The sequence below is a fragment of the Oryzias melastigma genome, linkage group LG10 (assembly GCF_002922805.2).
Source record: "Oryzias melastigma strain HK-1 linkage group LG10, ASM292280v2, whole genome shotgun sequence".
NCBI lineage: Eukaryota > Metazoa > Chordata > Actinopteri > Beloniformes > Adrianichthyidae > Oryzias > Oryzias melastigma.
Genome location: NC_050521.1, coordinates 18946843 through 18959112, shown reverse-complemented (window position 1 = coordinate 18959112; position 12270 = coordinate 18946843).

The window sequence follows — 12270 nt, the reverse complement described above, 5'->3', positions numbered from 1 at the left end:
CTCAGAGTTTGAACACTGTACTATTAATACTCTGTCCCGCGACCACGACATGATCCAACAACTTCTTCTTATGCATGTTGCTCTTCAACTATGAGTAGTAATGCAACTAGAACGTTCTGTCTTCTTCGTATTCTTCTCATAATCAGTTGCAATTGGTAAATACGTAGGTCTCGGAGTAGCTGTGGTGCTATCATTGCCATGATGAGCTTTGTTCAGCATCCATGTTGTCTCCCAATTTATGTGCAGGACCCATAGTGCCAGGGATCACCAGATTGACCCATGTCAACAGTCCAGGTCGAGTGCTCGCTTTGCTACTGTATGACTTGTAATAATCGCACAGTGGCAGTGGGACGGCGAGGCGGTGGCTGGACGGGTGGCAATCTGAAATTGCCTAATCATCACATGATTTTTGGGGAACTTGGAGACCCTTCGATCAGTCAACTATTGGGCTGCTGCCGCCAAGCTGTCATTGGACTTCCACCATGCAACCTCATAATGGGCCTGTGCAACCACAGACCAATGTCAAGAAATCGTCCGATTGCCGTAACTATTCACTTTTTCTTGATCATCTGCAACCAAAAACGCGACTGCCGCCTCTTGATTACAAATGCTACCACGCTCCACCTGCTAAAGTTGCTAAAAAGCTTGCATTTAAGAGGTGGCATTTTGGGTTATGTGACGGTAGTCTTACTTTACAGAGGATCACTACCATTTACTTAGCCAGATTACTTGCATGCAAATTCATTTTATTTTGAATAATTTTAAGAACATCAGCACAAAAAAAGTCTATTTCTGTTAAATATTGTTTATGCATTTAAATGCAATTTTAAAACCAGGGATTTTTAGCGTTGTAAGAAAAATTCATAAATAAATGTACATCAAATCATTAAGATCCTGTTGCTTATTAAATCAAAATTTAGCTAATTAGCCAAAATTGAAAAAAATTATGTAATTTTCTAAGACAATTTCTGCAGAGTGGCAGCAGTTCTTTGGAAGGAAACTGTTTCTCAAGCAGCATTGTTTTTCCCTTTGCTCCTGATTCATGATTTGAATTAAAAAATACTAAGAAGTGCAATTTCAATCTTAAATTCTTAATACATGTTCTCCATCAAGAGAAGAATGGCACAAAAACATGTTAAAAACATCAAAAACAGCACCTTCACTGGAGTGGGTCTTTAAACGCGACATGCATTAAATGCACTTTCCAACTGCACTCTTCCTGTTTTATCAGCCTTTCGATTAGTTCCATGAAACATTTAAAGTGGTGTGCAGTGTCAGAAGGGACCAGAAGCACACAGAAAAACACAATTATGAAGCACCATTAATTTCTGTTATGAGGACTGCAGTAGGGCAGCTCTGATGAATCACCGGCAGCACCTCTGGGATCTCCTCTGTGCTGTTTGTCTCCCTGCATGCGCCTGACTCATGGTCCAGCATATTATGTTGGCTTACGCAGTTTAAATAAACGAGTAATGCTAGATTTGTGTCACATTCCAAGCTTTGATTAGAATAAACCGGCATTCCGTCCTACAGCTGGTTGTAGCCGCTTGGTCCGTGGTCAGTGCCTGACAGATGGTCACTGATTTAGGTCGCAGGGGTTATCCTCGGGCTATTTTTTTCATTTCGACACATCCCCCAGTTTTATCTGCAAACACTTGGATGGGATTCTCCTCTGTTAGTCCTCCAAGCTTTCTAATAATTTACTTGTGAACACATTAATGCCACCAGCAACAATCAGTGCCAATCACTTCTTTGAATTTCTTGGAAATCTTAAATGTGTTGTTATGGCTTCAGGCAGAAATTCAAGTTTTAAACTGGAAGGACAATTTGTCTCTTTCATTTTTTTTTTAATATATTATGTCAAAAGAGTGAACAGATAGTCTGTCCTATTTGCACCTCTGGAAAGAATCGTTTGTATTAAGTTGAGCAAGAATGACCAAGTCAAATACTTTATTTACTGAAATTGATGGGAAATTCAAAATTGAAAATGATGCATATGTCTTTATTAAATTGTAAAATGTTGAGATTTAATTTGAAATATAATTAGAATGTGCTTTAATGAACCTTTTGACCATGATGAAAATAAATATAAGCAGAGTAACATTTGTTGCCTCTAGCAACAGAAATGAAGATTGATGAATGCCATTGAGATTATTTTTTATCATGAGTTCAAGTTCATATTTGATGGTTTATTCATCAAGAATAATCATGCTGAGGTTTTTTTTTAATTGAACTTATTTCTATGCAGAAGAGATTTGTGACTGTTTTGCCTTTTTTTAAGATTCCTTTTATATCAGAAGGAAACACATTTTGTGTTATATTTACTATTAAGATTAATAACTAAGAAAAATGTTTTGTGTCTCCTTAGTATAGTTTATTATGTTCAAAGGTAAACTTGAATCTGCCACAGAATGAGTTTGTGTCTTCACCACCAGCTGAATGAAAGAGAAGCTCATCCTCTATTCTAGTACCAAATCCGATTTCTTCCTCTTCACCTACGGCTTCTTTCTACCCTTACATATGTACCCCTCCAAGCAGACTTGTGGGAAAAAAAAGTGTCTTCAAATTCTGACATTACTAACCCTTGAAAATGGTCACATTTGTTTGGTGTAGCTTCCAGAGGTTGGAAAACACAAGAATATTGGTGTTAAAACTTTAAAAAGTCATGCAAAAACACTAGTTACATTTAAATGTAAACTTCTGTGCATCAGAGCACACTTGCATGGAGAAATGTGTTTTTCCTCTACAGCACAGCGCTACGCAGATCACCAACTGTTGGAGGAATACAGAACTGAAGTCCCACTACCCATTAAAAAAACAAGTTCAGAGAGTGCTACAGCTTCAAATTGGAGGGGAAGGGAGAAGCCGTAGGGGTCAGAATTTGGATTTGTCCTAACACTCTGAACTGCAGTCAGTTATTTCTTTTTTAAATTTCAGTCATTTATTTTAGCTTTCATTTTATTTAAGTTTATTTTAGGCATCTGTCATTGACCGAGTTTTGTTTCAAGGCCATTTTTTGTATGTTTTTCACTTCTCTTCTTTAGGAATTTTGGTGTGCAGCTTTAAAAATGTTAGATTTTTTTTTTTTAATTGATTCAGTTAATGTTGGAGATAACCTTAAATGTGTCTCGCTTGGCCAGTAACAACCCTTTATTTGGCTACACTACTGAGAGCAACACTTCAGCCGCCTCTTGTTGTTTGTTTGAAAGTCCAATTTAGGTGAAGCTTTGAGCCTTTTTGGTGAGAAGATTCATTCAGAACACAGTTTTAACATTGGTTTGACGTGGTTATAAACCACTTTCTTTACATATCCTAAATTTAAATTAGTATATCAAACAACTTAGTTCAATTGTTTTCCGTAAGATTCCGTTGTTTCTCTTTTAACTGTTTAAGACGTCACCTAGATTGAACACAAAAGCCTCAATTTCACTGAGCGGCACATGCATGTTGTAGACAGTTAGCGTGTCACTAGCTTGCATGAATCGCAGAAGGATGGCAAGGAACGTTTGCAGGGATTTTCAATATAGACTCATGACCGAAAGAGAACACAAGAAACAGCAAAAACCTGAATGCTTTCAAACGTTAAATGAGCGCTATATTGGCGTTTTCTAATGTTCTTAAAACTTTCTGCCAATCATTGGGTGGCTACAGCAGCTCTTTTTCCCAATCCACTAGAATTATTTTAATTCTGTAAACGATTAAAAAGTAATTCAAAGAATGTCAACACTGGAGCTAAAACTCCAATTTAAAAAGGGTTGATGCTTGTATTTTAATTATAATTTTGTTTTATTTGTGTATATATATATATATACATATATATATATATTAAGACACATTTTAATGCTACACAGTCACTAAGACTTTTAGATTGTCTGTCACTCTTCAGAGGATCTTTCAGATGGATCATGTAAAAAATTATGTTAAATATAGTTAACAAGAATTTAAGTAAAAGGATAAAAAGAGGGCAGAAAGTAATCTTTTTAAAGCCAGTTCTAAACAGCAGAAACTCTGAGCACAGACACACGAAAAAAAAAATTGTTCTTATTTTGTGGGACCTGGTCTATTTCCCAGCAGATTTTTCTTCTTTCTGTGGCTGTACAGAAACTCTTTATCACAGCCAATGATGAGGCAAAGCCGCTTTAAGCTTAAATATTTTCTGACACAAAGTTTGGCTTGTTTTAAAATATTCATCAGCCTGTTTCAAACTGAACTGTAATAGAAACTCATGTATTTGTCCCGCGATGGCACCGCACCTTTTCAGACTGATCCAATTTCCACTCCCTAACACCTTTGTTACTACATCTCAAGGCGGCACAGGGGTGGTACAGATTGTTGCAGTGCACTGATGCGGTTGCTTTTATCCAAAACAGTTTGGTAGTTCTGTAGATTCACACAGAACACATCTAAAAAAAAAAAAAAAAAATGAAATTTCACTTTGCAACTCAGAAGAACCATAAATCACAAAAAAGTCTGTGAATGTCTCCTCTGTGAAGATGGCATGGTGAGGAAGTGATGGTGCTCATCAATATCTGACAGTCAGAGGACGAGAGGTTTCTTCTTCAAGTCTTGTTTTTCCTTCTGCTCAGAGCTCAACAAGCAGTTGTTGTAACGGCATGACGTTTTCCAGCAGTTTGGTCCTCCCAGTGTGAAAGCAAAACAAACCAATAAAGATGTCCAAGTTTACAACATCCTTTTGTCATTCTGAGCCCAAAGGACCATCACTAGCAGATACTTTATAGACAAATATCTGACTAAATATCAGGAAAACTACACTTACTGGCCATTATATTAGACACACCTGTCCAACTACTTAACCTGAACTTCTATTCAGCCAATCACATGGCAGAAACTCAATTTATGCATGTGGATATGTTTAAGAAAATCTGCTGCAGTTTAACCTGAGCATCACAACGAGGAAGAAATGTGATTGAAGTGACTTTGAACATGACATGGTTTTTGGTGCCAGATGGGCTGGTCTGAGTATTTCAGAAACTGCTCATCTACTGGGATTTTCACCCGCAACCATCTCTACTGTTTTCAGAGAAGGGTCCGAAAAAGAGGAAATATTCCAAATGTTTTGTTGATCCCAGATGAATGCTCAGACTGGTTCAAGCTCCTAGACAGGTAACAGTAACTCAAATAACCACTGGTTAAAACCGAGGTCTGCAGAAGAGCACCTCTGAATGCACAACATCTCCAACCTTGAAGCAGATGGGCTACAGCAGTGAACACCACATCTGGTGTCACTCCTGTCCACTAAGAACAAGAAACTGAGACTACAATTCACACAGGCTTACCAAAATGGAGCAGAATGGAAAAAATGGAACAGAAGATTGGAAAAAATGTCTAGTTTGACAAGTCTCTATTTCTGCTGTGACATTCGGACGGCAGTGTCAGGATTTGCCACCAACAACATTAAAGCATGGATCTTTCATGCTTTACATCAACTATTCAGACTGGGGGTCGTGGTGTGGGAGATATTTGGTATTTTGTATTGGTACCAATTGATCATGGACACAGCACTACAAGCGCTGAAATGAGTTTTCCCCAGAGGGTGGCTGTGCAGTCCCTTAGAGATAGGGTGAGAAGTTAGGTCACTCGGAGAGAGATCGGAGTAGAGCCGCTTCTCCTCCACATTGAGAGGACCCAGTTGAGGTGGATCAGGCACCTGATATGAATGCCTCCTGAACACCTCCCTGGAGAGGTGTTCCATGCATGTCCCACTGGGCGGAGGCCTCAGGGAAGACCCAGGACACGTAGGAGAGACTGCATCTGGCCTGGGAACGCCTCATGGTCTCCCCAGAAGAGCCGGAGGAAGTGGCCAGGGAGAGGGAAGTCTGGGCATCTCTGCTTTCACTGCTGCCCCCGCGACCCAGCCCCGGATGAGTGGAAGAAGACAGATGGATGGACAACACTACAGCCTACCTAAGTATTGCTGCTGACCATGTCCATCCCTTTATGACCACAGCGTACCATCCTCTGATGGTTACTTCCAGCAGGATAAGGCACCATGTCATGAAGCTGGAAGTATATCAGACTGGTTTCTAGAACATGACGATGAGTTCACGGTACTCAAATGGCCTTTACAGTCACTAGATCTCAACCCAATAGAGCACCTTTGAGATGTGGTGGAACAGGAGATTTGCATCATGGATGTACAGCCGACAAATCTGTAGCAATTGCATAATGACATTTATGTCAATAGATGAAACACTCTGAGGAATGTTTCAAGTACATTGTTGAATCTATACCACCGAGGATTGTGGCAGTTATGAAGGCAAAAGGAGGTCCAACCTGGTCCTAGCAAGATGTACCTTGTAAAGTTGCCAGTTAGTGTACATCTACACTTTAAGATACTACAGCCTGATTCAAATCAAGAAGGTGAGTTAGATCCTGCAAACAGCAAGAATGCATCTCAAGACCAGAATCCTCGTCTGCCATTCCTGATTTCACCTTATAAAATGCAAATCAATCAAGTGCTGACGTTCCACTGCCACAGTTAGAAATAAACTCACGTGACAGCCAGCTGACAATGGAATTACATAAACAGCCTCTAAAGGGATGGAGCATTAACCCTCTTCTTTAGAAGGAGTAAATTGTCCCTCCTTGTCTTCATTGTGTCACTAATCCTAATCCTGAAGATCTGAGAGAATTCTTCCTAATGCTCCATATATCAGCACCAACCCAAAGCTGCTGTGTGGGAGATAATGGATGAAAGTGTCAGCGAGCCCGCATGTACGGAATTTGTTCTGCACACCTCTCACCACACCTAAATAAGGTATCTGAAGATATTAAATAAACATCCTTTCTGTAGTTAGTCATTTTGAATAGAATATGTCGAAGTGAGCACTTTAGTGCGTGCTGTGAAATATGTGTGCAGAATTTGAATTTCAAATTATCCTTTGAAGTTGAGGGAAGAAAAAAAAAAAACTCATGCGCTTGAAAGAAGTGGATGTGTCCCAGTGGGGGCTGTGTGGTGCAATAGAGTGATTTCCTGTGGTCAGACTGCTACAGTGGGTGAAACAGGTACATTCTGAAGGCGGATAATAAGTACAGAATTCAGACTGTGAAATTCTGGCTCATTGAACTGATGAATGCAGGAGATGTTGGCTCAGGAGCACTACAAGCAGTGTGAAGACCTCCTGGCCCAATAGTGATCTCATCCAACAGAGATGGTTCCAAACCAACATTCAAGCCAAACGAGTAATATTTTTACAGCCAGAAAACATCTGACTCTTTCCCAGCTATGAGTTCAGATGATTCCTAAAGAAGAGAGCCGTTCTCTTTGTAAATTTTCATTGCTTGCATGGCTGACAAGATCAGCAACAGCCAGAAAATTAGAAGTTTGTAGGGAAATTTTACCACTGGCACTGTCTGAATTTTCTCCACAGGTTTTTTTTTATTGAGCTGTGAGCTTGATCACTGTCTTGTTAACGATAAAGAAAAACTAATTCCCCTGCACATTTCCCCACAATCTGATAAACCAGGAGGAACTTTTGGATTTAAATAAAAAAGAGGGTGGAAATAAAATGTGAAAAATTGCGATAAATAGATGTGAAAATACAATGGGCCGATGATAACACATTCATTTGTTTAGTTGAACAGTGACAAAAAGCCTTTTTTAGATCCACTCCTCAAGTTCAAGTAGAAATCCTGAGTCAGTGTTAAAACAATTCAGGCCTGGATTTAGCCAGCTCCACTTTGGGTTCAGGTAGTATATCAGTGGGGGGCAAGTCTTGGTGCTGAGCACTTGGAGTGTCATATCCCTCTGAGTCCCAAAATGAACAAAAAAAAATGTGTTATCATTATATAAGTTCATCTATCCAGATATATATGCATTGAATGCTCTTCCTGACACCGCCCTCTGCATCTACTGCGCTTGGGACAGGCACACGCAGGTTTGTATCCTGTTGAGGTAAGGGTTGGGCACTGATTCTATGGTGGTTCTTTTGTTATGGTTCCTATTCGGTGCAGATTTTTGTTCTTCATTAGTAAAAGTAATGCCTACTTCTTCCCAAATCCAAAGCAGAACAGCGACAAACGGGTGCAGAGTACCTGAAGCTTTTTCCTTTCCCCTTGTTTTTCATGTCCCTTTAAGTCAGTGCAACCCTAACTATTTACATCAAAGTAAAAATATCGTGTATGCGATGATGTTTTAGGAACGTTAGTTGAAAATTGGAGTGACCGATCCAGTACATGCACTAATTTAGCAACATGTTTACTTGACCATTGATTGGAATTTGTTACTCACCCAGAGTAGAATAACTGCTGCTGCTGTCACAATCATCTCCATCAGCTGATATTTCGGGCCTAGGATCTTCCTCAACAGGTTCTTCAAGACCCAAAATGTTCATGCTAGCCCAGAGGATATGCTAGCCGCAGGTGTGACTTGACATTTTTCTCCCTACAGGCAGCGAAAGATCGTACAATTTTCAACCTTTAATTAAATCCCGTGCATTGATTTTGAGTTGTTACTTCTTCCACGCAAGATAATTTTGCTACAGTTGTTATATGCCGCTGGATTTTCTGTTTTTGCTGCAAAAGGGCTTCGACTTTAGCATTTTGGAAGAGCGATCACCCCGTCACCGGTCTTATTTGAGCCCGCCCACTATCACAGGAAAGGCAACAGGAGGGTCTAAAGCTTCAAAGTTTTGAACAGAGTAGAAGCGGGTGACATATCCTAAGACCAATGGACTTTCACTGAAACTAAGCACCGAAATGAGGAACCAATTACAGCAATTTCTTTCGGTTCTGGTAGAACCGCGGAAGTCGTAACGTTCCCACTTAACTGAATTTCTGTGCCTAATCCTAGTTGAGGCTGCATTTTTTTCTATTTATGTTTGTGTATTTGTCCATCCAGCCTTACTTTTTTTAATCCTATATATATATATAATTTTTTTATGGTCCTTTTAACTGGTAAATTTGCAGGGCTATCACATGCCTATAACCCGTCATGGAACAGTGCATGAGGAGGAATAATAATTAGCAACTGAAATGTCACCATCTCAGACGAGCGAGCAATCAGCATGTAGACCCAACGTCCCTGCGTCACTCATTTTGGGAAGCGTTGCAGCAAAAGATCAACGCTGATGTACAAGTGTCGCCGAAACAGAAGTGGAACAAAACAATGTCTGCGGGGGATGCGACCCCTGCGCATGCCCTCCCCCGGGAGCTTCCCCAGCGTCTGTGCCTCCCAGAGGGCTGCAGTCTGTGGGCATAGCTAAGCTTTCCTTTCCCCTCTGGGAATGTGATGCCCCTCCTGCTGCCGCACAAATACTCTTCCATGGGAAGAGCGGCTACACTCTGCAATCAACCAGCAGTCCGTTTACAGTCAGTCTCACTGGCAGTGATCCTATTACACAAAACGTGGACGATATCATCTTATATGTTGACTTGGATCATCTGTTTGAGCGTTGGCAATAATTCTGTGTGTGTAGGATCCTATCAATCAATATAAGTAAACAGCACTACGTTTACTTCCAGTCCTCCTATGATTTAATTCTCCAAGGGCTTTTAGAAACCTATGTAACGATGAGCCTTTGCATTGAGGAACTGTTGCTGTGTGTTTGAGGAGGTGGAGAAGTGAGGGTCGTATATCTTGCCTGAGCATGTAATGCTGTTGTCAAGGCCACTGACACCTCCACCAAGCACAGGGAGGGTGAAGGTTGACTTTCCTCTTTTGCCATTTCCAAGCAGGTTATTTCTCCTCTGAGCTGAACTCTTCCGCCGTGTTTTGTTGAGCTGCCGCCAACAGGAGCGCTCAGAGGGGAGGAAACGTCAATCTGGAAAGTTCAAAACAAGGTTAAAGTGTCACCAGCAGCTTTAAACGGAAGCCTGTTCTGTGACCGCTGCTGAATCCAATGTAGGCACTTTGCCACATTAAAACCTGGAAGTTGGACGCGGCGGTGCTGCCGGTTTAGACTATCGCACTAACCATCTTTATCACGTTAATAGGCTGTGGCCATGAAGAGCAGCCCCTTCTATTCCCCTCACAAATTAAGTAAGGAGCAACATAAGATATGCAGGCTTGGCTATTACTTTCTGTCCAGGAATGGGATGGATTTACCACATTAGATTAATGTCTGTCAATCAAAAACTTTCTGCATGTTTGCCAAAAAATATGCAGCATTAAATGATTCTTTTTTCCCCTCCATTTGTGTCATGAAGCTCTGAAATGATGTCGCCTTATTTTGTAAATAAAACATATAGCAGGAAAATGGTCTAAAAACTCAGCAGTCACCACCTTAAAAGTTCTGTGACTAGTCTTAACTTCTATTAAAAATCAAAATCCCTATTTTCAACATTCTGTCATATTTAAGAAGTCTAACATTAGGAGAATAATAAAAAAGAGAAAAATGAATGCATTTATGAGATTTTACAGTTTAATGAAAACCAAAGGCTTATAGGACTTTATTTGAGACAGTAAGAACACTGTTTTAAGTTAATTGTTACGCCTTAAAACACATTTCTAATAAAGATCCTGAAATAAATCCTGCAAAATCTTAATATTTAAGGCAAAATCTAAGGGCAAACACAGCTCTAAGGAATTTGATACAGTATTAAATATCAGAAGAAAAGGGAAAAAAATACCCACATAAAACCCAATAAATTGTTTTCCTATCCTTGATCAAGGAGTTCTGGGCAATTATCCTTGTGGTTTTTCCGCCACTATATTTTATTTAAAGTCAGGCAAAATTAAATATTTCACTATTGTGTAAACATAATATGAAGCATGAAATACTCTTAATAAACTATATTCCCAAAAGTATTGACTTACCTGCCTTGACTCACATATTACCTGAAGTTCCATCCCATTCCTAACCCATGAAGTTCAATACGATGTTGGTCCACCTTTTGCAGCTATTATAGCTTCAACTCTTTTAGGAAGGCTGTCCATAAGTTTGAGGAGTGTGTTTGTAGGAATTTTGACCATTCTTTCTAAAAGCGCATTGGTCAGGTCACACACTGACTCTGTCTCTACTCTAATTCATCCCAAAGGTGTTCTATGGGGTTCAGGTCAGGACTCTGTGGAAGTTCATTGACACCTGACTGTCCTCCATGTCTCGGACTTTGCTTTGTGCTCTGGTGCATGTTGGAAGATGAAGGGGGCCGCTCCAAACTGTTCCTACAAGGTTGGGAGAATGGAATTGTCCAGAATGTTTTGGTATCCTGAAGCATTCAAAGTCACTTTCATTGGAACTAAGAGGCAAAGTCCAACTCCTGAAAAACGAGCCCACACCATCATTTTTCCTCCACCAAATTCCACACATCGCAGTCCAAAATGTACCGTTCTCCTGCAACCTCCCATCCCAGACTGGTCCATCAGATTTCCAGATGGAAAAGCGTGATTCTTCACTCCAGAGAAGGAGTTTCTACAGCTCTAGAGTCCAGTGGCGGCATGCTACGTTTTGCATTGCATTTGGTGATGTGATTCTGATCATTTAGATGGGTGAGCCTATACTTTTAATAATAAAGTGTATTTTGGGGCTTGTGAGGTATTGATTATACAGCTTTAACATGCTACTTAAATATTTATGATAGCAGCAGATGTACTGTGTTTGTGACATGGATAAATTGAAGCAGTTGACTGATAGTTTGATCTTTTTGTTCTTGTTTGCACCTTGAGTTTTGTTTTCTATCAAACTGTAATTTCTTACAGTGCGATATTCCTTCTATTGTCCAAACTTGCCTTTCCAGACATATAAGAATAACTGCCAAAAAACAAAAAAAAATTGTGACCAAAAAAAAAAAATGTTTCTCTTACCGTAATACTACAGTGGAACTTATTACAGTTTTTTTTTCCAGTAACACTTTTGATTTCATCGAAGAAACCGGTGCTTTCACACACTGGTAATCCTGTGGACCCCATTCAAATGGGCAGGGGAAGCTAAAAAACTTCACACCTTCACTTGGCTTGCCTTTCACATTGAGTGGACCAAACTGCCTGGAAATGTCATGCAGTTACAACAGCTGCTCTATTAATATGCAGTATTGCCTGAAACAAGATTTGACCAGCAGGAAGAAAAAAAAAAAAAGAAAAATGTTTAATCCCCCTCGTTCACTGAATATCACATAATGACAACTGCTGTTACTTCTTCACATGAGCAAACTATAATACCTTCCAAATAATTATGCTAATTATATTTTTCTATGATTTTCTAAATCCTCAATACAAATGACAGTCAGGTTTATTTTCAAATATAAAAGCCTTAAAATGGATCAAAATGTTGGGACATGGTGGCCATCCACCAACCACCCACTACTCCATCC